The following is a 27,691-nucleotide window of genomic DNA, read 5'->3' on the forward strand; positions in this document are numbered from 1 at the left end:
ATGGTCTACCCTCTTTACCTTTGTCAAAGAGATAATACCAAGCTAGAAGAACAAGCCCCAACCACAGACAATTTTGCATTGCTTTCCTCAACCCATACATGAAATAAAAGACTCTCTTCCTTAGTTGAAAGTTCCTCTCCATGAAGAAGATAAAAATACAAATGACCTAGCTAAAAATGAGCCTCCCACAAAATAGAACAAGAACCAAGAGGCACCATTTCCACATATGCAAATCCCACATGATCCTCCTCTATAGATAATCAACCGTCAGGTTGAAAACAAAGGTGCCCACAATTACAAAAATGCTAAGCCATGGAAAGAGCCCTAGGAAACCTCATTTATCCCTCTTATACTCATCCAGAAGATCACAATCCTTGAAGGGATCATCATCCTCCTCTTCAGTCAGCTTCTCCAACATTGCCTGGTGTAGGTTCTATCCATCTATGTGCTCTGATAGACTGTTGTGCTCTCTATGATCTTACATTCTCTGATACCATACCCACCAAGGTTTTCCCTTTGATCAAGGGTTTCCCTAGTTAACATATCTAGTGTTATTGTGTATTAGTATCTTTTTTTGGTTTTAGTTTATATTTCTCATATAGTTAAGTTTTCTTAAGGTTGTTAGTTGTGGTAATAGTTGAATAACTAATTCACCCCCTCTCTAGTTATATTAATGGACTATATTTTCTAACAATTGGTATTAGGGCCCTTGAAGGATAACCTTAACAACTTGGGGAGATCAATGGTGAATCTTTTTCAAAAAGGATAGTCATAGATTTGATGGGGTAAACTATGAAAGTTGGAAGGAGAAGATGAAGACTATTCTATTGTGCATGGGTTTGGGATATTGGATCTTGACAAAGAGTAAGAAGAAAACCATTGAAGAAGAGAAACTTGAAGGATACAATAAAGTAGAGAGATAAGTATTAATGTGTAACATGTGAGCTAGAGAAGCTCTAGTATTAGTTCTTCCAAAGAATGAATACAGTTAGGTAAAGTCACTTGAAACATCTCATAAAATTTGGAAAGCATTAGAATCTACTTTTGAAGGTGATACATGTGCAAATAGAATGATATTATAGAATTGGATATGTGCATTTTAAGATGCTAAAATGATGAAAGATGAATCTATAAGAAGTCATGTTGGTAGAATGTCAAAAAATGTTGCAAAAATTTAGTTTCATGGTGGAACCAAGGAAGAAGATGAAGTTATATGGAAGATCTTGAAAAATTTGACACCACCATTTAAACAAGTAGCTTAAATGATTCAACTAGTAATGCCCTGCACTAATGATTTCACAAAGGAAACATTGCTTGGAAGATTAGAATATGCCAAAGTAGATCTGAGTTAGTTTAGAGATCTAACTAGAGTTGAAACAACTTCTAGTTCCCTAAACATTAGACCTAATCTAACAAGGAGTGAAAGTACACATGGAGATTTTATTGGTAACAACACATTTAATGAAGATAAGAAGATTGAGGAAGGTATAGCCCTTCTTGTGAGAAGAGAAAAAGATAGTAATATAATATTTAAATTTTGGACATGTGATGAATTTGGTCATCATGCATCTAAATGTCCTAAAAGAGGGAAAAAGTATAAGGGAAAGTTTAAGCCTAGAAGAGATAGAGATAGACATTTTTTGTATGCAAATGAAGATGAAGAATCTATTGAGAAAGGTGAAAGTGAAAGTGATGATGAATTAGGATTTGTAGTTATCAAGGAAGATGATCTTGATGAAGAAATTAGAGAAGAAAGAGCTCTAGTCTCCCAAGTGGAAAATAAATCTTATTCAATAATTAGCAGTGGTTGTTCACATCACATAACTAGTGATATCAATAATTTTGTTAGTTTCAACAATCATGATGGAGGTATTGTTAGAGTTGGTAACAATGCAACCTATCATATAATAGGAATTGGATCCATTACTATTGATGGTAAAACTAACACTGATGATGTTTATTTTGTTTATGGATTAAAGCATAACTTGTTTAGTATTGGAAAGTTGGTGGATAAGTGCTAGTAGTTGCAATTCATTGAGAAGACCTGCATTATTAGAGATAGAGATGGTAAACAAATTAGAATAGGAACAAGATCTAGAGGTAAAGTATTTCAGTTGAATCCTACTAAAATGACATCTTTGGTAGCTAAAGTGGATAATAGTTGGTTGTGATAGTGATGATGAATTAGGATTTGTAGTTATCAAGGAAGATGATCTTGATGAAAAAATTAGAGAAGAAAGAGCTCTAGTCTCCCAAGTGGAAAATAAATCTTATTCAATAATTAATAGTGGTTGTTCACATCACATGACTAGTGATATCAATAATTTTGTTAGTTTCAAAAATCATGATGAAGCTATTGTTAGAGTTGGTAACAATGCAACCTATCATATAATAGGAATTGGATCCATTACTATTGATGGTAAAACTAACACTAATGATGTTTATTTTGTTTATGGATTAAAGCATAACTTGTTTAGTATTGGAAAGTTGGTGGATAAGTGCTAGTAGTTGCAATTCATTGAGAAGACCTGCATTATTAGAGATAGAGATGGTAAACTAATTAGAACAGGGACAAGATCTAGAGGTAAAGTATTTCAGTTGAATCCTACTAAAATGACATGTTTGGTAGCTAAAGTGGATAATAGTTGGTTGTGATAGTGATGATGAATTAGGATTTGTAGTTATCAAGGAAGATGATCTTGAAGAAGAAATTAGAGAAGAAAGAGCTCTAGTCTCACAAGTGGAAAATAAATCTTATTCGATAATTAGTAGTGGTTGTTCACATCACATGACTGGTGATATCAATAAGTTTGTTAGTTTCAAAAATCATGATGGAGGTATTGTTAGAGTTGGTAACAATGCAACCTATCATATAATAGGAATTGGATCCATTACTATTGATGGTAAAACTAACACTGATGATGTTTATTTTGTTTATGGATTAAAGCATAACTTCTTTAGTATTGGAAAATTGGTGGATAAGTGTTAGTAGTTACAATTCATTGAGAAGACCTGCATTATCAGAGATAGAGATGGTAAACTAATTAGAACAGGGACAAGATCTAGAGGTAAAGTATTTTAGTTGAATCCTACTAAAATGACATGTTTGGTAGCTAAAGAGGATAATAGTTGGTTGTGACATAGAAGATTCAATCACATAAACTTTGATAATATTGTGAAGGTTAGTAGCACATTTGTAGTCACGAACTTTTCTAAGATTACAAAACCTACTAATGTTGTGTGTAAATAATATATTTTGGCTAAACAAAAGAAATTATCATTTCCTATCAAGAATTTCAAGACCACAAAGAAGATGGAGATCATTCACACAGATCTAAGTCGTCAAGTTGTAAAACAAGAGGATTCTATGGTGAAAGGTACTTTATGATTTTTGTTGATAGCTTCACTAGAATGATGTGGGTAGCCTTTTTCAAAGAGAAATCTGAAGATTTTGAGATAGTTTAAGATATTTAAGATTATATTTGAAAATGACTCTAGTGTAAAGATAAATCATTTGAGATTAGATAGAGGAGGAGATGTAACCTCAAGAGAGTTTAACATATTTTGTGAAGAAAATGGTATCAAAAGGCAGCTATCTTCACCTAGAACACCTAAGTAGAATGAGATTGCTGAAAGAAGAAATAAGTTTGTAGTAGAAGTAGTAAGAGTGATGTTATTAGAGAATGATGTTTCTAAGACATTTTGGAAAGAAGCAATCAATACAATAGTATACACTCTGAACAGAGTACAAATCCTAAAAGGTATGAGAAAGACACCTTATGAACTATGGTTTGGTCATTCACCATGAGTTAAACATTTTAGAATATTTGGCATATAATTATATATTAAGAGAGATGATGACATTCCTAAGTTTGATCCAAGAAGTGATGAAGGTATGTTTCTTGGTTATTCATTGAAAAGTAAGGCATACACATGTTTTAACTATAGAACTAAGACAATAGTTGAATGTGAAAATGTAAGGATTGATGAAAAGTTTGGAGCTAAGGAAAACATGGTAGATTATAATTTAGATGAAGAAAAAGATAATTCTAGAATTTTAGACATAATGCAAAGGATTTCTTTAAGACTGGCAATGATTTTTAGAATGGTGTGCTAACTATTGAGAAAAGAGGAGAAAAGAGATCTAAACCTAGAGATGAGATATGAGTTGAGATGTCAACTCCTATCCCTAACAAGAATTTGACAAAGAATCACCTTGTTAAAAAATAATTGGAAGCAAAGATAAAGTTGTGATGATACAAAACAAAGTAAATAAGGAGATATTTTTGATATCTCAAGTTGAACCTAAGAGTGCAGATGAAGCGTGTAAATATGATCACTAGATTCAAGAAATGAAGGAAGAATTATATTAGATTGTGAAGAATGATACATGGGGGTTATTTCCTAGACCTAAAAATAAGAATGTGATAGGAACCAAATGGGTATTCAGAAACAAGATGAATGAGCAAGATGAATTTGTGAGCAACAAGGCTACACTTGTGTGCAATGGATAGTCACAACAAGAAGACATAGAATATGAAGAGACATATGCACATGTAGCTAGAATGGAATTAGTAAGAATGTGATGCAGAGATAAATACAACAGAAGTAAACACAATAGGAACCAACACTAGAAAGGGACCAAAAATAGTATTCTTCTATTAACTCATCAAATGACTAGTATATACACTTTGTACACACACACTTCTTCACTAAAACTCTCTTTAAGATCCAAAACTTTTATCTAGGGAAACTTCACTCAAAAACCTATCTAACTCTAAACCTAAAGACTCCATTTATACAAGCTAAAATAATCTAGGAAACATTCTAGATTATTACATAGCAAAACTAACCCTATGAGACCAAAATGGCTTATAGAAGGATCTAGATACTTATCTCTTGCAAAATTGGCCTATAGACTATTCCAAAACAATATAGAATAGGGTAAATCAACCCCACAAGGACTTGTACAAATCCCAAGATAAAATTCTCTAGTCAAATCATGTAGAACTGATACTCGGTAGTGACTAATTGGCATATGTACATTCTTTCTTTGGGTGCTTCTACACCATAAAAATGATGTAGAGATAAATAAAATGGAAGAAAACACAATAGGAACCAGCACCAGAAAGGGAACAAAAAAAGTATTCTTTTATTAACTCATCAAAGGACCAGTAAATACACTTTGTACACATACACTTCTTTAATAAAACTCAATTTAACCTCAAAAAATTTATCCACAGCAACTTCACTCATTAACCTATGTAACTCTAAACCCAAAGACTCCATTTATACAAGCTAAAATGGTCAAGGGAACATTCTAGATTATTACATATGAAGAATGATCCTATGAGACCAAAATGTCTTACAGAAAGATCTAGATCCTTATCTCTTGCCAAAATTGCTTAAATAGGGTAAACTAACCCCACAAGGACCTATACAAATCCCAAGATAAAATCCTACAGTAGGCTCATGCAAAACTAACACTTGGTAGTGACTGATTGGCATATATACATTCTTTATTTGGGTGCTTCTACACCATACTCCTAGGGACAATAGAATCCAAGTCCCTTGGATTGGCCTTCCTCTTTCATGCATTCCAATTCTTTGGTATTTTTACTCTTGACCAATATCCAAATCAACTGTCATATGTGAATGAACATTTTCCATATTCAGATAGAACTCTTACAAACCTAAAATGAATGTATTAGATGGAACCTCATTAAGTATGGCTTCACCAATTTGGGTTACTATAGGAATTGATGCATTCTTTGCTATGATGTCTTGATGCTGCAATATCTCCATGCTTGGAGACAAATTCATCACTATTGTAGCCTCCTTTGTCCTCTTAGCTTCATCACAAGTCTTCTTCCTTGCTACTAGTATCCTTTTGATAGGATAGACCACCTTCTTTCTTCAATTCAAATGCTATTTATTCGTTGCATTAAGGACCTTCACATCTAACTCTTTATGAACCATTTCATCACAATGCTCATCAACCATTTCAACCTCTTTTCTATCTTCAAGAACTTTTGTATCATAAGTTTCATCAGAAGAATGTTGTTGCTCACCTTGTATATCTACATCACTTTGTTCATCTAGTATGTTAGCATCTATCTATTCATCTAGTATATCAACATCAATGTGATCAGGTTGTTCTTTCAACAAACAACTCTTCTCTTCCAATGTCTCAGTACAGGCTTCCATAATCTAAATTGGTTGATGCTCTAGATTTGTATTTTATTTTTCCATATTTTTCTACAGCTCCTCTTTTAGTCACACTAAATTTTCTTCATGCTTTCTTAGTTCCTGCATTAAGAATTTAATGTGTTCTTTTATCTCTTGATCTATTCTAGCTTCCTCTTCTCTTTTCTTTCTTTTCTCTTCCACTCTTTTCCTTGCTTCTTCCTTCTTCTTGTTCTAAAAATTTGAAAATGAAACCCCTCCATCAAATAATATCTTTTGATCATGACATAAATCTCTTCTTGTGACCATTGTCTCCTATATAGGTTCTCTCCACTCAAACTAGTCTTTTGGCCACACTTATAGGTTCTTTCCTCAACTTGTCACAAAATCTAATTCACCATAAAAGTTGAGAGCTTTTTCTCATCTTTTCCCAAGATTTTCCCAAGAACCTTAGGATTTTTCCCCAAGTGTTGATACCAAAAATGATGCAGAGATAAACACAATGGAAGAAAACACAATAGGAACCAACACCAGAAAGGGATTGAAAATAGTATTCTTCTATTACCTCATCAAATGACTAGTAGATACACTTTTTACATACACACTTCTTCACTAAAACTTTCTTTAACCTCCAAAACTTTTATCTAGAGAAACTTCACTAAAAAAATTGCCTAACATTAAACTTGAAAACTATATTTATAAAAGCTAAAATGGTATAGGGAACATTCTAGATTATTATGTGGGAAAACTAACCCTACAAGACCAAAAGACTTACAAAAAGATCTAGATCCTTATCTCTTGCCAAAATGACTTATAGACCATTCCATAGCAATATGGAATAGGGTAAACTGACCCCATAGGGACCTGTACAAATCCCAAGATAAATTCTCTCGATCAACTTGCACAGAATTGACACTCAGTAGTGATTGATTAGCATATAAACATTCTTTATTTGGGTGCTTCTGTAGTAGAAATTTCTTGGCTTATGCAGCAAATAAGAAATTTAAGATTTATTAGATGGATGTCAAAACAACCTTCCTAAATGGAGAACTTGAAGAAGAGGTATATATTGAGTAGCTTGAAGGTTTTCCTTTATTGAAAGACAGAGACATGGTATGTAGACTAAAGAAAGCTCTATACAGTTTGATGCAAGAACCTTGGACCTGTTATGCAATGTTGGAGAGTTATTTGGAAAATATTGTATTTGTTAAAGGTATGACAAACAATAACTTTTATTTAAAAGAAGTTGAAAATTGTTTTTTGATTATTGTAATATTTTTTGATGACATCATTTTTGGAGGTAAGGATGAAGCGAGTAATAGGTTTATTAAAGAGATGAAGAATGATTTTGAAATGATCATTATAGGAGAAATGAAGTTTTTCATAGGATTGCAAATTATGCAAAACAATGATAGAATTTTCATTTCAAAAGCTAAGTACTTGAATGATTTTTTGAAAAGGTTTGGTTTGGAAAGTTGTAAACCTATTGGTACATCTATGATAATTGGTCACAAGTTATCCAACAAAGATGAGACACCTATAGTAGAGAAGAAGAAGTACAAATCCATGTTTGAAGGTTTGCAATATCTGACTCACACTAGACCAGATATAGAAAATACAGTTGGGATTGTAGCTAGATTTAAAGATGATCCTGGGGAGTATCATTTTGTAATAGTAAAAAGAATATCCAGATATTTGAAAGGGAAATATGACTATGGAATTTAGTATTATAGATCGAGTGATTTCATTTATGTACATATATTGATGTCGATTGGGTAGGCAGTATGGATGATAGAAAGAGAACTAGTGGTGAAGCATTCTTTCTTGGAGGACGATTGTTTTCTTTGCTAAGCAAGAATCTTGAGATTGTATCTTTTAGATTACAACTGAGGTAGAGTATGTTGTAGCAAAAAATAACTATAATCAAGTTATGTGGATGAAGAAAATGTTGAAGGATATCAAAATTGAGTTTGAAGAACCTATTATCATTTATTGTGACAACACAAGTACAATGAGTATGTTTAAGAATCTTATATTGTACTATAAGACTAGCATAAATCTATTAAGTATCATGTACTGAGAGAGAAATCAGTAGAAAATGAGATCAGATTGGAGTATGTGAGTATTAAAGATCAGATTGTAGATATATTTACAAAGCCTTTTCCTAAAGATACATTTGAGTATTTGAGAGGTATGCTTGGGGTTATGCCCATGCCTACTTCTACATAGATGATATAGAGAGTACATTAGTCTAGTGGTACAAAAAACTATTGTTAGCTTGGACTAAAAGATGATGGTTCTAGTATGGGGGAGAATATGTAATGAATTGAGTCATTGAGGACTCCTAGTATTTGGTTTTGAATGGTGTTTTTGGACACTCGAGATGGTTGAAGACATGGTGCAACATATTATCAATTGGTATGTAACAATTGGTATGTTGTAACATTGAGGTTGAGGCCTTTGATATTTTTGTCAATGGGAGATATTATGCATGAAAAAAATATTCTAATTTATGAGGGAGAAGAAATCCTAAGCAATGGGGGAGAGATATCTCTTTAGGGAGATTTAGAAAAATTCATTTAAAGAAGCCTCATATTTTGTGAATTGTTTAGTGTGAAGTAAAAAATTGATGTCAAAAGAAATGTGAGGAAAAATTAGTATGAACCTATTGTGTTGAAATTTATTTAGAGTGTGAACTACTGATGTCACTCCTAAAATCCAAATAATTTTAGACTTAATTGATGAAGAATATTTGAGAATACAATAACAACAACATCAACATCTAAAAATTGTTTGGTATTCTTGGAACTTAGATGTTTTTCATCTATGTTGCCATCAATTCCAAAGGGGGGAATCGTTAGCATGAGTGTTGATGATACTACATTATGGGAGTATCTTGAGCATTAGAGAGCATTGAAATGTTGCATTCATGACTATGTTTGTCATTGATGCCAACATAGTATTGTTTGAGTAGCAGACATCAATCTTGATGATACAAAAAATGGTTTGATTGTCTTGTGATGCACATTCATGGACATATTCTATATTGTGTCATGATGACATGGTTGAGTGTGTAGAGTAAAATTCAAAGATGTATGGAAGTTGCACCCAATTTTTAGAGAGTAGTTTAGAGATAGAGTATTGGGAAAGTAGTTCTTAATGTTTGTTAGCTATCTTACATCTAAAATGTAATGAAGAGATGCATAGTTAGGCAATAAAAAAGATAATTAGTTAATGACATAAGCCAGTGCACAAGCCCTAGTATCTCATGTGTGAAGTTTTGTATAGACTGTAACTCAACAATACTACTATAAATTTAATTAATTAATTATCCTATTATAATTAATTGGGAAAGCCTCAAGGCTGACTCAAGGAATTATTTTGAAAATGCAGTATAAAGGAAATATGTTTTCTATGTTTATACAGGAGTAAAAAACTTGGTGATCATTGTATGAAGTGCGAAGTGTGAAAACAAGCAGACTATTTGAGGAATGCATGTATGTGATCCAAGGGATTATTGGATGAATGATTTGTGATCTAATTACAAGATTAAAAGGAGAAGAAGTTTAGTTGATAGGAAAAAGAAAGAGGAAGGAACAATATAGTATAATTTTATTATTTTACAAGGAGTAATACAAAGATCATTTGGATAGTGGGTTCATTGGTCTTGCCCTTGAAGCTATTTGGGCAATGGGTTCAGCTATCTTCTACAACTCCTAACAAGATTGGCATAAATCCTAACATGGATTCAAAGTCTCCCAATAGGGAATCATATGTACTGTATGTATTCATAGACTCCTAATAGCATCCATCCTTTAACAAGGAATATTTATATTAGTGCATCATCTTGTGGGTACCATCCCCATCGATTTTTTTCCCTCTGATCAATAGTTTTCCTAGTTAACATATTTGGTGTTATTGTGTATAAGTATCTTGCTGTGCTTTTTGTTTGGAGTGCTCATATGGTTAAGTTTGTTAATTGTGTGAATAATTAGATAAATGATTCACCACCCCCCCCTCTCAGTTATATTAGTGAACTATATATTCTAATAGTGTTATTATTCTAAGTTAGAAAAAGAAAATTAATAGTGTGTTGGATTCATTGATTGGAGTAAATATTAAATGTGCATAGTACATACCACCTCACCCATGATAGAGGCCTTTTTTGTATTAATGTGATTAAAATTGTAATCAATAATAATCTGTTTTCCTCCATGTATTGGTTTTATCATACATACAAATACATGATGTCCCTCACGTGTCTGAAATATGCAATTGGGTCACTTCTTAGTTAACGTAGGTCATGTACTATTTATGACACTTGCAATATTCTTTGATGCTTTTGGCCTTCCTTCAATGTATATAGGTATTGTTTTACTTTGTTCACTAACTTTTTGTTGTTTATAATTTTCCACAAGTGCATACCTACACATACTTTTTTATATCTAACAATCTACATCCAACTACTATAATCATAGCAAGTTATGACATACTCCATCAATTCAACAACCTTGTTGTAAGATACCTTTATGCAATCCATAAAAAATAGGCCCAAACCATGTAATGAGGATGTTTCTATGCAATATATCCTCTCTCTAAAATAAAAATTAGTTTTTATTGGGGCGAGTTCATCAGGGACCCATTGTTTCTATAGATGGTTGTTTCTAAAGTGAACATCAGAGTTGTCTTGCTCTCGTCATCATAAGAAAAATCTAACCTCCCTTGAGAAAGGAAAAAATTCACATGCTTATTGAATTTATTTTTGATATTTTAACCTTGAGTCGATCTCCTTAATTTAGATATACTAAATGTCTCACTTTCTTCTTCCATTCCTACACTTTCCTTGCTTGAGGAAGAAAAATTTGACAAATACCTATTCCCTACTACCTGCACTCCATAAAATAAGAGAGATAAGTGCCAATGAGAGAGATATTTTACAAATGGTAAAAGACATTAATCTTTATGGGGTGTACTAACTTATAATTGATGATCCATGAGACTGTGTGGGATGCTCATGAAAGGGATTTAGGTTTCTATGTATGTAAATCAATTTTCTTATGTTAGCTAAAAAATTCATGACACATATATTCAAAATTACACCAAATATTAGCATTACATATGAATTATGAATGCTAAAAATCACATGACAAGTTAATCAAATTAATCATTGATCTACCAAGAACTCAATATTGAATAACATAGGTATTGCTCACATAACAATCTCATGGAGGCTTAGGCCATTTTATATGCTTTGGAATAGTGTTGTTTGTGGTGTTGGCGTAAGATTATCTATGATTCTGACTCCCAAGTGGTGGTGAACTTTCTTTCCTCATAGGAGCTTGAGGATGTTAGTTGGCAGCTAGCCACTATTTTAAATCAAACTCGTCCCTTCTGTACCTCTCTTGAGTTCATTAGGTTTACTTAAATTCCTTGTGCTGGAATATTATGGATAGTGGGTAGCTTCCACTTGACCTATTACAAGAATTTTTTTAACTTGTTTCTTGGGATAGAGCTCCTGATTGAGCTATCAAATTAATCATTGATCTATCAAGAACACATTATTGAATAAAATAGGCATTGATTACATAACTATACATTTCATTCATGTCATTGATAATGATGTTAGCTAATCAAACCCTCATGTCATTGATATTATTCTTCATCCATCTCATCATTAGGATCATTGTCACCTTTGACATCATCACCACCACTATTGTGGTCATGGTCAATGTCATCACCATCACCATCACCATCACCATCACCATCACCATCACCATCACCATCATCACCACCACCACCACCATCATCATCATAATCATGATAAGTGGAAACATCATTTGCATTAGGAGCATCATTGACTAACTCTCAATCATGATCCACTTCTTCCTCTTCCTTGGTATCTTCTTCTTCCATCATAGTATACTATATCCACCTTCCTCTTGGATCATGTGTAAAAATAAATGATCAACTAAATTTATGTGGAACCTTTGAGTAAAATACCTTCTCATATTGGCTTGGAAGAACATAGGTCTCATCCCCAAATAGCTCAAACAACCTTGTATTAACCATTGAAAATCCTTTCTCATGCTCAATACTAGTTCTATCATGATAATTTTGATTGAATTGTAGTTTGTACCATTTGAAAATGAAGAGAACTAATTTGAAGGAATTAAAGTAATAGTAAATTATATCAACCAAAATATCATGTATCAATTTTGAGACTCTTGAAGATGGAAGTCATTTCTAGATGAAATATTGGTGACCTGGAAGACTGAAAATCCTAGAATCACAAGTTATCTTCATGTTATCAAAATTTTTGATGTAAAATTTATAACCATTGCATAACATAGCCTTGTGGTGTTTCACCTACAATAATGTCAAAAATGTATAAATTATTGCATCACGAGTTAAAAAACATACAGTTGATTAACAAACTTATAAGTACCTAGAGATCTCTTAAACAATGTGCTAAATCTATTTCCTTTTGTGTAACATTGGTATCTCCATTACAATGAGCTTGTATAACCAATGAAGAAACACACTCCCATTTTAATCTATGATCAAAATGTTGACATTGTTCAATCCATACTATCATCCAACTTTTGATTATTTGCAATAAACAAATGTATTGCATCCCACTCTTTAGCAATTGTATAAAAGTAAATAGATGCCTTACAACAGATTTATTTTCAAGATTAAGAATTAATTAACTATAATAAATTATCATAATTTATTACCTTCCACTTCTAAATCTATCATTCTCCACCAAGTACTCCCCTTCAAATTTTTTAATGGAGTCAAGATCTCAAATACAATAGATATGGGTCTTTGCTACAAGATTAGGAAGATATTGAGTAATGTACACCATCATCTTATATACCATATATCCCTCAACCATAGAACTATCAGGATGTTCTCTTTTTTTAACCAAACCCTTCGAAAATTTCAAGTCTCTCTTAACAATCCACATTGACCTAGATTGTATAGGTCCACACAATTCAATCTCCTCAACTTGGTGTATGAGGCAGTGTTCTTGTTCATTGGAAAAATTTGAAGGTAAACACTTTCGCATTTCACACATTAGTTGATGAATTATTTTCTTCTAGTATTTTATATCTTCTTTATGAATTTCTTTAGATGACAACCACCTACAAGGGAAAGACACAAAAACACATAAAAATGAGACTTTACAATATATTACTTGTTTGATATATTGAACAAATATCACTACTTACCTAATGCATTTTCCAAGATCATATATCACTTGTTTGATATTATTGTCAAAGTTGTTTGGGAGTGATAGGTGTAGTACATGCTAGAACAATTTTCAACTAAACATTTCATTATATTCTAAAATATTAAAATGAAAATTGAATGCAGTTTCACAAATATATTGCAAATACAAAAGACTATGACTTACCTTGAAAAAGGTATTCCAATCATAGATTTTCAGCCCTAGCCCAAATTCACTTTTCTTTGATATGAGACTGCTTATATTCATAGAAAATCCTATAGGAAATCAAAAAATTTCATATGTATTATTTTATGATATTACTTTGTTGCTCCATTAATAACCAAAGAAGGATACTTGCATTAATACAGTCTCCATTACTACTTAATTCAATCATATTTTTCATTGCATGATTGGAATCATCAATGTCACTACAAATTTTGGCAAGTTTTTCTTTGTCATGCCTTCCATCCATTATTTTCCATAGTGTCTCTATTACACTCTTTCCAATATGCATAGTATCAAACAAGTGCATAATTTTTAGCTTCTCGTAGTAGGGCATCCTACTAACTTATTTGAGATACCATTTTAGTCCCTTTGGAAGGTGGTCAATGATGCCTTAACAACCTTATCAATCATCAATTACATAATCAGCCAACAAAACACAATCAAAATATATAATATCCAAACATAAACCATTAGGTGGAGTCATACTTGTTGGACTAACCACTAGCCTTCCCCTTCAAGATTCATGACATGGTTTAACCACCTCCTATGTTCTATAAGTCTAGTGGTTGTATTGGGAATTAATAGGTTGATCTTTTGGTGAAACAATGCTAGCCTTCCCCTTTGGGATTCGTGACATGGTTTAACCACTACTTGTGTTCTATAAGTCTAGTAGTCGTATTGGGCATTAACAAGTTGATCTTTTGGTGTAATGGCAACTCTAGCTTGTAACAATACTACTTTGAATTCTATTATATTCCAACTTCCATAGGTGAGGTTTCATTCTTTGTGGCTTTAATTTAGTCTCTTCTTTCCCATTGAAAATATGTTTTTTGACACTTCAATACTTATCATTTATATGGAGGAAGTACTTATACTCATCAAACACCTACTTTCTTAAAATTTTGGAATGACAAGATTTCAGTTTTGGATCTCACATTAGACAAACAAATTTTTCCTTTATTTGAAGACCCACAAGATAATGATACAATTGGATTAAATATGTTAATTTTTAGAATTAGTATTATCACATATAACTAGACTTCAGCATAACATACTACAAAAATGTGTCAACCTTGGGGCATCATGAATTATCCGTACAAAAATTGCATGAAATTGAAATTATTTTTGTCCAATTGGCCTAGAGATATCATACTAGTGACACCATTCCATGACACCATCAAATCATCAACAAGAGGTGCAATATATACATTCATATCTTTCACTTGGTACTTACCTAGTTGAATGAACAATATCAAATAATTCTTGTGGTCATTTCACTCCAATACTTATAATTACACGTAGGTAACAATTTTAAAAAAAACTTGGAACAATAATTTCCAACATAATGTGCTCCCTCTTTATTGTCATCCATGGATGAAGGGTATTGTTGATAACAAAAACATGCCACACCAAGTAAATAGATCTCATATCTCCAAATGGATTTACACCATCAATTTCTAGAGAAAGCCAATATTTTGAGATTCTTCTTTGAAGTGTGGCTAGTTTTCCTCTATGTCCATAAATGTTGAACAATTCATAGAAATTAAAATAATGTCATATAAAATTCTATTGGGTGCATAGTAATCCATAAATTATGCCAAGCTATTGCATTTGAATAATCATTGAAGATGGGGAATAATGGGGATGTGATGAACAACTTTGCGAGGCACCTTTTTTGTCACTTGATCATCTCAATATCTGCTCATATGGCATTCAAGGAATTCTATTTCATTTTTGTGTTCTTTATGATGATTAACATGATCTTTAGGATAAACATCTATTGCTTGATACTCCACTCCAATATGTTTTATAGTGGCACATAATTCTTGGTATGAGGAAGGGAGAACATTTGATGGTGGTAACAAATAGTCACCTATCAATCTACAAAAAAAAGCAGAAGTCATTAGTAGAAATAATATTAATAGTATGTGTTTCACCTTTTATAGACTATAATGACATATATGGAAAACCTTAGCATCCATGACATTGTTATGTTAGATAAACCATTCATAATCTTCAAATTCACCAACAACAATTCAACAGAGAGAAGAGTTGATTAGGACCCTTTGTAAAGGGATGTGTTTTCCTTCTAAAGTAGAGGTATATCAATGGATGACCTCAATATCATCCTCATCATAATCATCATCAAAATCAACAACACTAGTACAAATGTGTCATGGATCAATGCATTCGTACAATCATCTTCAAACATGTTTTCTAGCACATGATTATCATCTTCCATGGGATCATGATCTTCAACTTCATTACTCACACCTCCATGTTCCTCTAAGATGTGGTGGTCTATATCATGTACTACCCTAGGGAGATTGACCTATATGAAAATTATGATAACTAGAACCCCTTCCATGGTTCATATGTAAATTAAAAATAATTACGAAAAAATATAACTACTTAACAATGAATGATAATCAAACTCCACTTCAATGTGCCCATTCTCCCTACAATGTCTCTTAGCTATTTTTATTTTTATTCTTCTTGTCTTTAAGTCATTACAACTCTTGCAAGGACAATAATTTTTTTTTATCTCCTTCTGTTTGAAAGTTTTAAACAACAATCTAGCAATTGTCTCCCTATTTTTATCAAAATTCCCTTGTATTAGCTTACATGATCCTTCTTGACCAGAATAAGTTTTTCATGTACCCTTATTGAATTATTTATAGTTTCTAGATCTATCATTGATAAGAATTTCAACATACACATTGACATTAGAGTGAAAACCTTAAAAAAAATGGACATGTTCTTAATGTTTTTTTTTGTCCATATGATTTTGAAAGAAAACATTTGGTGTACTTAATGTGTATATCTATGAAAGAAATTGGACATATTGTACTTACTGTTTATATCTACACATATGATTTTAAAATAAAAAATGATGTAATTCATGTGCATGTCTACAAAAATATTGGACATATTGTGCTTAATGCTTATACTTGCACATATAGTTTTGGAGATGGTAGAATTAACGAACAACTTAATCTTTTAGGACCTACTTCACATCTAGTAATTGTTGGTGTTTGAAAAAGCTAGAGGGTTTTCAATTATCCCACTGAGAAACTAACATATCTAGGGGCAACTAACTCCCATTTTCAACATGTCATTTCTGACAATAGGCCAACTATAAGGCATGACCCTTCTTCTACTTCAGGCTCTACTAAACCTAGGCGGGTAGACCTCAGATTCAAATGATACTGTACCAGTGCAAAAACATATCCTTGAATCTATTAAGTAGATTTTACCCTTATTTCTCCTAATGACTCATGAAATGACATAGATCTATAGTAGCTATATGAAAAGCTATGAATCTCATAAGCTAATTGAGGTTTAAACATTTAGTTCCTTCAACATGAAAGGGAAAGAACATTTAATTAATAATGTTGAATTCAACAAACCCTCACATATGCAACAGTAAGACTTTAATGATCCTATAGCTGACCAGTACCTAATCCATTAGGAAAATCCATGAATCAAATGAATACATATGGATATTTGATACTTATGTATATATTCAGATAAATGATCTATCTATTTACCTTGTAAATAAACATCGGTCCTCAATCCAAAACTCATTCTTACATGATATCCTTCTCAATGAACCTGCAACCCTATTGATTCCTTGAAGCATTTACATAACTCCTTGAGTTATAAGCAACAAAAAAACAAAATATAGACTTAAGGGACTACAACATTGACCTAAGCTCTTTGTTCAAAGATCATAAAACATTGACAATTCACTGAGACTAGGGACGACAATCAGAATGAAACTAATGAAATTCTTCTACTCTTTGTATTAATTTCCTTGAAACAATATAACCAAATGCATGAAAATGAAAACATGGAAATGCCTAACAAATCTAAACTATCTATATTAACCTTCCTAATGTTGTTCATACAAGAGAGAATATGTTGAAGAATGAAGGTGGAATCATAGTTCTAGATCCAAAGAAGTGGTCTCACATAATCACTAAATTTTTTTTACCAACAATGGTCTCACAATGAAAAATTGGAACCCTTACAATGGATCAAAGAAAGAAAGATATAGACAAAAAAGAAATCCTAGATCTAATTTTAGAATGATAGGTGTCCACTTAGAATTCCATCTCTAGCAACTGAATCACCTCTCTCTTCTCTCTACCATTTTGATCTAATTTTGCTTCATCATTATCCTATAACTAATTTGCAAAATATCTCTTGCTGAATGATGAAATCCTTTATATCTTATTTGCATCAACAATGCTGATAAAACTCTATTTAACTGACTTAAAAATGACCCCACCTACATTTTCCTTGTCTTTTATGCATATTCAAGTCATTACATTGCTAGAAATCACAACTAAACTCTGATACCTGAATTCAGTTGCAAGATAGGAACCTGAGGAAAATCCTCCTATACCTTGAACTAGTGACATTCTATGCAAAAATTTTGGTGATACATAACATCGCATACTTCACTTATCAAAAACCCTCTGAAAGCTATTTTGAAAAATGTCCCTTTGCCCGAAGCCTCGGCTAAGTCTGCAACTTTGATTTTAAAATTTTCAAAAATTTAAAGTGTCCAAAGTTTAAACTATAGATTAAAAGCCCTCTTGAATTTAAAATATTGAACTTGTATTTTGTTTTTTTAAATAATTTAAAATAATAAAATTTTTATGATTTGAAAATTTCTCCTTTCCTTGAATCTTGGGGTCAAACTAGGTTTGACCAGTGTGCCACATGGTGGCACCCGATTGGTCCACTCATTGTATCTACCACCTCATTGCCATGTGGTGCTTGCTTAATGGCTACACAATTGCCACCTCACTACGTAGTCAACACCTGCATGTCACCATCAACCAGGCCTACACTGCCACATGTCAATCACCCGCATGTCCGCATTTCTTAATGGTCGAGCAACTCCGAGAAGCAGGCATGTTCTGACCATTGGATCATGACATGTGTCATGATCTTGTGTGTCATTCTTGATTTGGTCATCTTTTCCACCTCATTGATAGCTAGGACCCACTTACCACGAGTCCAATTTTCACTATCCCACATTGTCTAACCGGCGAGCATCTTAATTTTGTGGAAATACGCCCATCACACAATCTTCCACATGGCATCATCTCATGCCTTGGTTGCCACATCATCCTTCTTGAATCCTTGTTTAAAACTATGCCTAATGTTAGGCTGACATCACCAGGTCGGCTGTGAGGGCCCATGTGAGCTTGTGGCTTACAAAAGCCATTTTGCATTAACACATTAAAATTACCATGTGTAACTACATTTAAAACAATAAGACATCCACCCAATGACCAATGTGGGATAAATGCTATTTCATGGCTTCCTCACCCCTGCTCTATTTTTATGGCACCTACGATTTCTAAATCTAGGTTGGATAGCCTTTGACCCCACGCCTTTGCTTTCTAAGACATTCACATCTAAATACACTTAAATTTCTTGTCATAGGGGTTTGAACATTCACTTTTTGAGAAACTAGATCAGCACAGATTTATGCACAGAGTTATTGTTTGGAGCTATACTCTTTTCATCCATGCACATCGGTATGCCATCCAACAGTATCGACCCATCACACCCATTAACAAAGTAATCATGAAAGTGAAGGTGAAACAATGATGCAACCATTCATTTTCTTTGGTGACTGCCTCTTTCATAGCTGCTTTGATTGTCAATAGTAGACTGGGGCACTTTACATTAAATTTCAACCCTAATCAACAATCAAAGGAGGAACCCAACAAACTATCTTTTCCAGCTACTGTTATCTATCAAATTGATTTGGGTCATTAGCCATACATTCAAAAGGATGTGAGTTCATGAGTGTTTATCAATGAAAGATTTAAGCACATTGGTGCCCTTTCTTTTTCTTTCTGTCGCTGAGTACAAATCCCTTCCTCCCTTGAGTGAGTTCTTATGTTACTATGGTAGGTCTTCACTCAACGCATGGGCTTCATATGATATTATCTTCAAATGTGTGGGTCTTTCCCCTTAATTGTGACTTCTTTTAGCTTGGACATGGGCTCTATCTTCTCTCATTGCCTCATCTTTTCTGAGTGCTGGCTCCTCCTTTGTGTTTAAATCTTTTACTCTAGCCCCGGACTCCTCATTAAGAAGAATAACAATATAAGAGGTGACAACCCTTCCAATATTGTTTTTCCCCTATCCCTTGCTTTTTCCTTAGCATGGGGGCCTCAATACTATCTTCAACTTATGCACTGAAGTTTAATTGCTTCACAGTTCATTCCATTCAACACACTCGTTCCCTCAAGACAACTCCTTGTTGCATGGACTTGTCTTTCTTTGTCAATTTTTTTAAAAATCTTTACTTTCATTCCTTTGCTTTTAAGGATCACGATCTTTCTGAGTAGACTGTGAAATATCCATCTTTTCCTTTGAATCTTGGACATACTATTGAGCTTTTAAAGTCTTCAATAGGTTTCTCGCAAACCTTCTCTTCCTCTCTCCCATTCTCTATTAGGATAACCCACAGACAGAAATAAAAACTACATGCAAATATAACCAATAAAAAAAAAAATAGATCACACAGAAATGAACACAAGGCACCAAGATTTAATTTGGTTCATCCAATCCCTAGGCTATGTCCACCAAACATCAAGTCTGATCTTATTACAATCCAGTGATTACAACCTAATTACAATCCGTAATCCCTTACAACTCAATACCACCGCAAGAACCAATTTTGCATCACAACATAATGAAAATACCTAACCCTAAACCATTTTATACAAGTATTAAACTAATTTAGGGTTATAACATGTCGGCCACTATTTATGAAGTATGTATAGTACTTTCCTAATCAGTCACCATAATCTAACAATCTCCCACTTGGGTACTAATCAGGCTCCACACTAAACAAAAATATCCCACTTGGAGATTGATCCTATACCAATACCACTACCACATGGGGCTCCCACTAGATCAAACCACTTTGGACTCTGCTATTCTTTTATTCATGGTTAGTCTAAAAGACCAACCAAAGCTGAAGAGGAGTTAAGCTTCTCCCTTGTTACAACCTTTGTCAACATATTTGCTGGATTGTCATTGGTATGTATCTTCTCCAGCTTTAACTATCCATCCTCCAAAACTGACCAAATGAAATGGTACCGCAACTGTATGGTGTTTAGTCTTAGAATGTAGAGCTGAATTCTTAGCAAGATGAATGGCACTTTGACTATCTGTGAACAAATAATTATCCTTCTGAGGATGTCCCAATTCATCCAAGAAGAACTGAAGCCATATCATTGCCTTGGCTGCCTTGGTAGTAGCAACATACTCTGCCTCTATAGTGGATAGAGCATTAATCTTCTGTAACCTAGAAACCCAGTTCATGGTTGCCCCGCCAATAGTAAAGACATAACATGTAGTACTTTGCCTGGTATCAATATCCCCAGCCAAATCTGAGTCAACATAGAGCCCTGTAAATTAGTAGTAGAGCCCCCAAAGTGTAAACACTTATTGGATGTTCCTCTCAAATATCGGAGAATCCACTTGACAACATTCCAATGCTCAAATCCTAGATGACGCATATATCTGCTAATGACTCCCACTGCATGTGCAATATCTGGCCTAGTGCATACCATAAAATACATCAAGCTTCCTATAGCTGAAGCATAGGGTACCTTGGACATCTTATATCTTTGCAAATCTGCATACCAAGGATTTATTTTGCTGCCCCCAAATCCTTCATAGCAAATGCATGTGCTAACTGGCATTTTAGCCCCTTAATATGATCCATGTTAGACCTAGCTACAAGCATATCATCAACATATAAACATAAAATAATGTAGCTATCATCATCCAACATCTTAAAATAAACACAGTAATCTAAATGACACCTGTTATATCCATGCTCATGCATAAAACTGTCAAATTTCAGATACCATTACCGAGGTATTTGCTTCAAGCCATATAAACTTTTCTTCAATTTGCACACTAAGTTCTCCTTACCTTTGACCTCAAAACCCTATGGTTGAGCCATATATATTTCTTCATCCAAATCACCATGAAGAAAAGGCTATTTTAACATCCAGTTGCTCTAAATGTAAATCTTCAGTAGCCACAAGACTTAAAATAGTACAGATAGAAGTCATTTTAACAATAGGAGAAAATGTCTCATCAAAATCAATTCCCTTTTTCTGTGCAAATCCTTTTACAACTAACCTAGCCTTAAATCTTTTCTTGCCTCCTTCCTCTTCTATCAACCTATAAACCCACTTATTCTGTAAAGCCTTTTTACCTATAGGTAACTTGCAAAAATCCCATGTCTTATTTTTTAGCAAAGAGTCCATTTCATCTTTCATTGCAGAGTCCCGCTGAATCTTCGTATCCACCTGCACAGCTTCATCATAACTTTCAGGTTCACCAGCATCAGTAAGTAAAATAGAATACAAAGAGGGAGAAAACCTTTGTGGAGGTCTAATTTGCCTTGTTGACTATCTAACATTCACTGGTGTGTGTGTTATTTGTTGTTGCAGTTGTTGCACATCATGAGGAATGGCTAGAACATCATCTTTTGGAGTATCATCCAGCACTACATAATCATCTTCTTTCTTCTCATGTTGCTGCAACAGATCTTTGTACAACACTTTTTTATTGAATATGGCATCTCGACTTCTAACAATTTTAAGATTTTCAAAATCCAAAAGCCTATAACCAAATTCATTAATTCCATATCCAACAAGGACACATTTCTTTGATTTAGCTTCTAGCTTGGTTCTATTTTCGGAGTCTATATGAGCAAAAGCTTCACAACTGAAGATCTTGAGAAAAGAATAACTCCCATGCTTCCTCTGGAATACCATAGCCCAAAGGAGTAGAAGGACCTCTATTAATCAAATATATTGTAGTATTGATAGCCTCCACCCACATGTGTAAGGGAAACCTACCATGCAACCTCATGCTCCTTGCATGCTCCATTATAGTCCTGTTCATGCGTTCAACCACTCCATTTTCCTATGGAGTCCTTGGAACATTTTTTTGTCTATGAATACCATTAGTGGAGCAGTAATCTTCAAATTCATGACTACAATACTCACCACCATTATCAGATCTGAGACATTTTAATTTCTTACCAGTCTCATTTTCAACCAAGCATTTCCATTTCTTAAAAGTTTGAAATACATCAGATTTCTTTCTAAAGAAATAAACCCATACTTTTCTAGTTGCATCATCAATAAATGTAACATAATAATGAGAGCCACCAAGGGAAGATACCTGAGCTGGTCCCCATACATCTGTATGCATATGCTCTAATTTCTCCTTTTTGTTTTCCTTCCCAGTCTTTACAAAACTCACTCTCTTTTGTTTTTCATACACACAACTTTCACAAAAATCCATATCCACACATTTTAGACCTGGTAAAACTTTCTTTGAATGAAGTACTTTCATACCTTTCTCACTCATGTGCCCAAGTCTATTGTGCCACAACACTGTATCAGAATCTATAGCAACTATTTGTTCTCCCTGCTCAACTACAACAATTGTTCCTGAACATTCATTTTTCTCTGAAACAATCAAAGTAGAAGGAACAATATGACCTGTACAAAGATATAAGCTGCCTACTTTCACACCTTTTCCTACTACAAGGGAACCTTTTGAAACCTTCCAATTTTTATCATTAAAATTAACTACACAACCCTCATCATCGAGTTGTCCTGCTGAAATTAAATTCCTACTCAGCCTTGGAACATGTCTTACCTCATGTAGTAGCCAATGATTCCCATTTTACAACTTAATCTTAATTTTTCCCTTTCCAACAATCTGACAGGGTTCATTATCCCCCAAATAAACAAGCCCAAAATCCCCTTGGACATAATCAATGAAATAACCTCTATGAGGTGTAGCATGAAATGAAGCACCAAAATCTAAAACCCATGAATCATCAACGCTTTCTAAAGACAAAAGCAAAGCATCCTCATCAGATTTTTTATTTACCACATTTGCCTCCTTGTCTCCATCTGATTTATCTCCTTCATTTTTCTTTCGATTCTAGCAATCTTTCTTTTTATGACCTAGTTTCCCACAGTACCAACAGTTGTTTGGTCCTCTCGATTGAGACCTCTTCCCCTTTGACTTTCCTCTTGATTTCCTATAATTTCCAAAGTTACTTCCTCTCTCAATTGTTTTGCCCCTGCTTTGTGCATTCTAAGAACTTCCTAATGTAGATCCACCTGAGGATTTCCTATGAGTTTCTTCACTCAAAATAACACCGATCACATCATCATATTTTAGGGTACCAGATCCAGGAATAGAATTACTCACTGCGATTACCAAGCCATTCCAGCTTTCAAGCAAAGAACATAAAATCAAGAGAGCCCTAATTTCTTCATCAAAATTGATACCCACAAAAGATAACTGACTAGTAATAGTATTAAACTCATTTAAATGATCTGCAATAGATCTACCTTCTACCATTTTCATATTAAATAAATGCTTCATGAGAAATACCTTGTTTGAAGCGGAGGGCTTTATATATTGTGTCACTAGGGTTTTCATCAAATCTTTTGTTGTCTTTGCTTTTGCAATATTAAATGCCACCGATGGTGCCAAGCATAACTGAATGCTTTCGAGTGCCTTTCTATCCAAAAGATCCCATTCAGCCTTTGACATAGTTCCTTGATTCTTCGCTTTGCCTTCCAACGGCTTCCATAAATCCTTCTGATATAGATAGTCTTTCATTTGCATCTTTCATAATTGGAAGTTCTACCCTTTAAACCTATCAACCCTTAGCTTAACCTCATCTACCATCCCTCCCACTCAACCGTGAGACTCCCACTTAACCATGAGACTTTCCTATAGAGGATAACTGAAAGACAACCTCGCTCTGATACCACTTGTTAGGATAAACCACTGACAGAAATAAAAACTGCAAGCAAATATAACCAATAATAGAAAATAATAGATCACATAGAAATGAACACAAGGCACCAAGATTTAATGTGGTTCACCCAATCCCTGGGCTATGTCCACCAAACAGCAAGTTCGATCTTATTACAATCTAGTGATTACAACTTGATTACAATCCGTAATCCCTTATAGCTCAATACCGTCACAAGAACCAATTTCACATCACAACATAATGAAAATACCCAACCCTAAACCCTTTTATACAAGTATTAAACCACTTTAGGGTTATAACATGTCGGCCATATGTCAGCCATAATATGTCAGCTACCATGTCGGCCACGGCCCAAAAAATTTTTTTGGGGCAATGCCTCGAACCCCACTATTTATGAAGTATGTACAGTACTTTCCTAATCAGTCACCATAATCTAACATTCTCTTCAGCTAACTCCTCAACTAGAACTTGGTCAACTCTAAAATCTTCTTATCCTTTACCCTAAGAAACTTGAAGAAAGGTTTTACAAATGAAAGTTAAAATCCCTTAATGATGCAAATTTATTTGACAAATTTGTGTACAATGCATTTGCATTCTTCCCTTGAAGCTTATCTCCAGGTAAAAGGCTTGTTCAAACTTTGGAAGCCATCCCTTTGATGTGGAATGCATTGATAACAACATCCTTATAAAACACTAAAATTCAATTGCAATAAAATGCTTCGATGTCACCCTCATTGCAATGAACCATATATCACCGACCAAGTATTTCCATCCCTCATTTGATACTTTATAGTATTTTATCAAGATAGGTTTGAAACATTGTCACATCTTTTGAACACCCCCAAATTCTAGCACTTATCAATCTAGTAAAAATTAGTCGGGAACCAAAGTGGGTCCGGCTAAGAAAAATTCCATTCCCAAACAACTCAGTCTTCAAATTGATCTATTGAACACTTTGGACTAATTAGAATCAAAATTGAGCATTGAATTATCCTTAAAAGATCATTCCTACCCTTTAAATCCAACTATCATTTTTGTTGGGACGAAAAATTGTGTGCTTCATTTTTAGCCCCATTTCAAATTTTGACAAATCAAGCCCCATAAATGCCCTTTTGATGAGATTGTACTTGGCTATCACTATGAGGCCTACATGGTGTTCAATGTTTCTAACACCCTCCATTCACCATGTCCACCTATTCCATGAAGTTAAAACATCATTCCGAGTTGTTTGGCGAAGTCCTGTTTTGAGCATCCATCAAATTTGCATTTTATCCTAAGTGTCAAAGCAATAGGAGGTTCTGTTTGCGATTGAATATATTGCACCCAGAATTGTGTCATGACCCACTACTTTGAGATTGTCTAGTTTATACACCTAAGAACCTATGTTTCAGATTTCAAGTCATTTCAAATCCATTTGACTAGGTTTCGAATAACTCAAAGTTGGTCAGTTACTGTTTTCTACATGTGTAGTTGTGCAAAATTTTGGGAAGCCTTGTTTGACATGCTATAACTTTGACCCACTTGACCAAAATGATGAAATTTTTTTGTATTGCATTGTAGACATCAAAGACTTGTTATGTTTCAATTTTTAAGTCTTGACGAATCCATTTGATCACTTTTCAAACGCGATTCCAAATGGAATTTCTAACTTGTTACTAGTGTTAGCATTTGTAGATTGATTGGAACCCCTATTCGGGATGTTATAACTGCTAATCTGTGATTGGTAAGATCAAATAGATTGCATCCTTGTATTTTCCTCTAGAAATACTTCAAGTGTGCTAATTTTTAGGTCATGAGAAATCCATATACAGACTTTTCCAGGTCCATTCCATTTGCAAAAATAGATTCCTACCATTGTTCCCAATTTGCAAAATCCAAGTGGCCCACTTTGAACACTTTCCATTTGCGTCCTATTATTTTTCATGAGACCAAATCCTAGATATATACTCACCTCATGACAGAGTACCAATGCCCTAGTTTCCAGATCCCCAAGTGCCCATATGTCCAGTTTTCCAAGCTGAATTCGAACCCAATTTATTGCTTTTTGACATGTTTTGGAGCAGGTAATTTTGAAGGTGTGACTTTGATGGTCAATATCTTTTGACCCTGAATTCATCATAAGATGAGATTCGACGGGGTGAAATTATGCGGAATAAAGATTTGGTGTGCCAGTTTTCAGAGCTTGATTAGGTCTTCTGGTCAGTTTTTAAGGCCAGTCAATGGACCTCCTAGCACAAATTTGATAGGTGGCAGAAAGTGATAAAATGAGTTTTTAACAGTCAGTCGGTGATCAAATTTGATTCTAATCAGTTTGAGATGGTTAATGGATGAATTTTCTAGTTCAGTCATTCAAAAATGAAAGGAGCCTGGCTAAATTCATTAGAGGCAAGAGATCATCTAAATGTTGATTAAGATGAGTCTGACATTCTAGCCTTCCACAGACTCTAGATCTCTCAAGCTTTATAAAGATGGCGGGTCTTCTATTTTCAATAGAGAAATGCAATGTTGCATTGAGAACTTTTCATTCAATACAAAGAGGTAGTGGGAATCAGCCTTGCATTGTGGGCATTTGTTGTGGTCTTTTTGTTTCTTAATGTGAAGGGGTGGTATGCTTACTTCTGGCTCACTTTCCTACCCTTATGTATAGTTTTTTTATTCGGAACAAAATTACAAGTTATTATAACATAGATGGTCTTGGAAATTCATGAGAGACATGCTATTGTCCATGGAATGCTAGTAGTGCATCCCATTGATAAGCACTTCTGGTTCAATCACTCAAAGTTGGTTCTCTTTCTGATACATTTCACTCTCTTCTAGAATGTTTTCTAGCTTGCTTACTTTTTATGGATATGGTATAAGTTTGGGTGGAGGTCCTATTTCCATTTCAAATTTCACATCTATCATGATCAGAGTTGGAATGGGGATCGGTGTGCAATTTTTGTGCAACTATATTATACTTCCTCTATATGCACTCATGACACAGATGGGGTCTCATAGGAAGAAGCCAAGCAAGCAAGAGAGATTACAACTAGATAGGGGAGTCCACGTGCCTAATTTGTAGGACAGGTTACGTTTTGAAAATAGAGACATCTAGGGCATAAGCCACAAACAATGGAGATTCACATCTCATATGAAAGAAGCCACCCATAGTGAAAAATGATCCCACGCCCAGCTTA

This window comes from Cupressus sempervirens, chromosome 9 (assembly GCF_028749045.1).
Source record: "Cupressus sempervirens isolate cs-2001-9-10 chromosome 9, ASM2874904v1, whole genome shotgun sequence".
Lineage (NCBI taxonomy): Eukaryota > Viridiplantae > Streptophyta > Pinopsida > Cupressales > Cupressaceae > Cupressus > Cupressus sempervirens.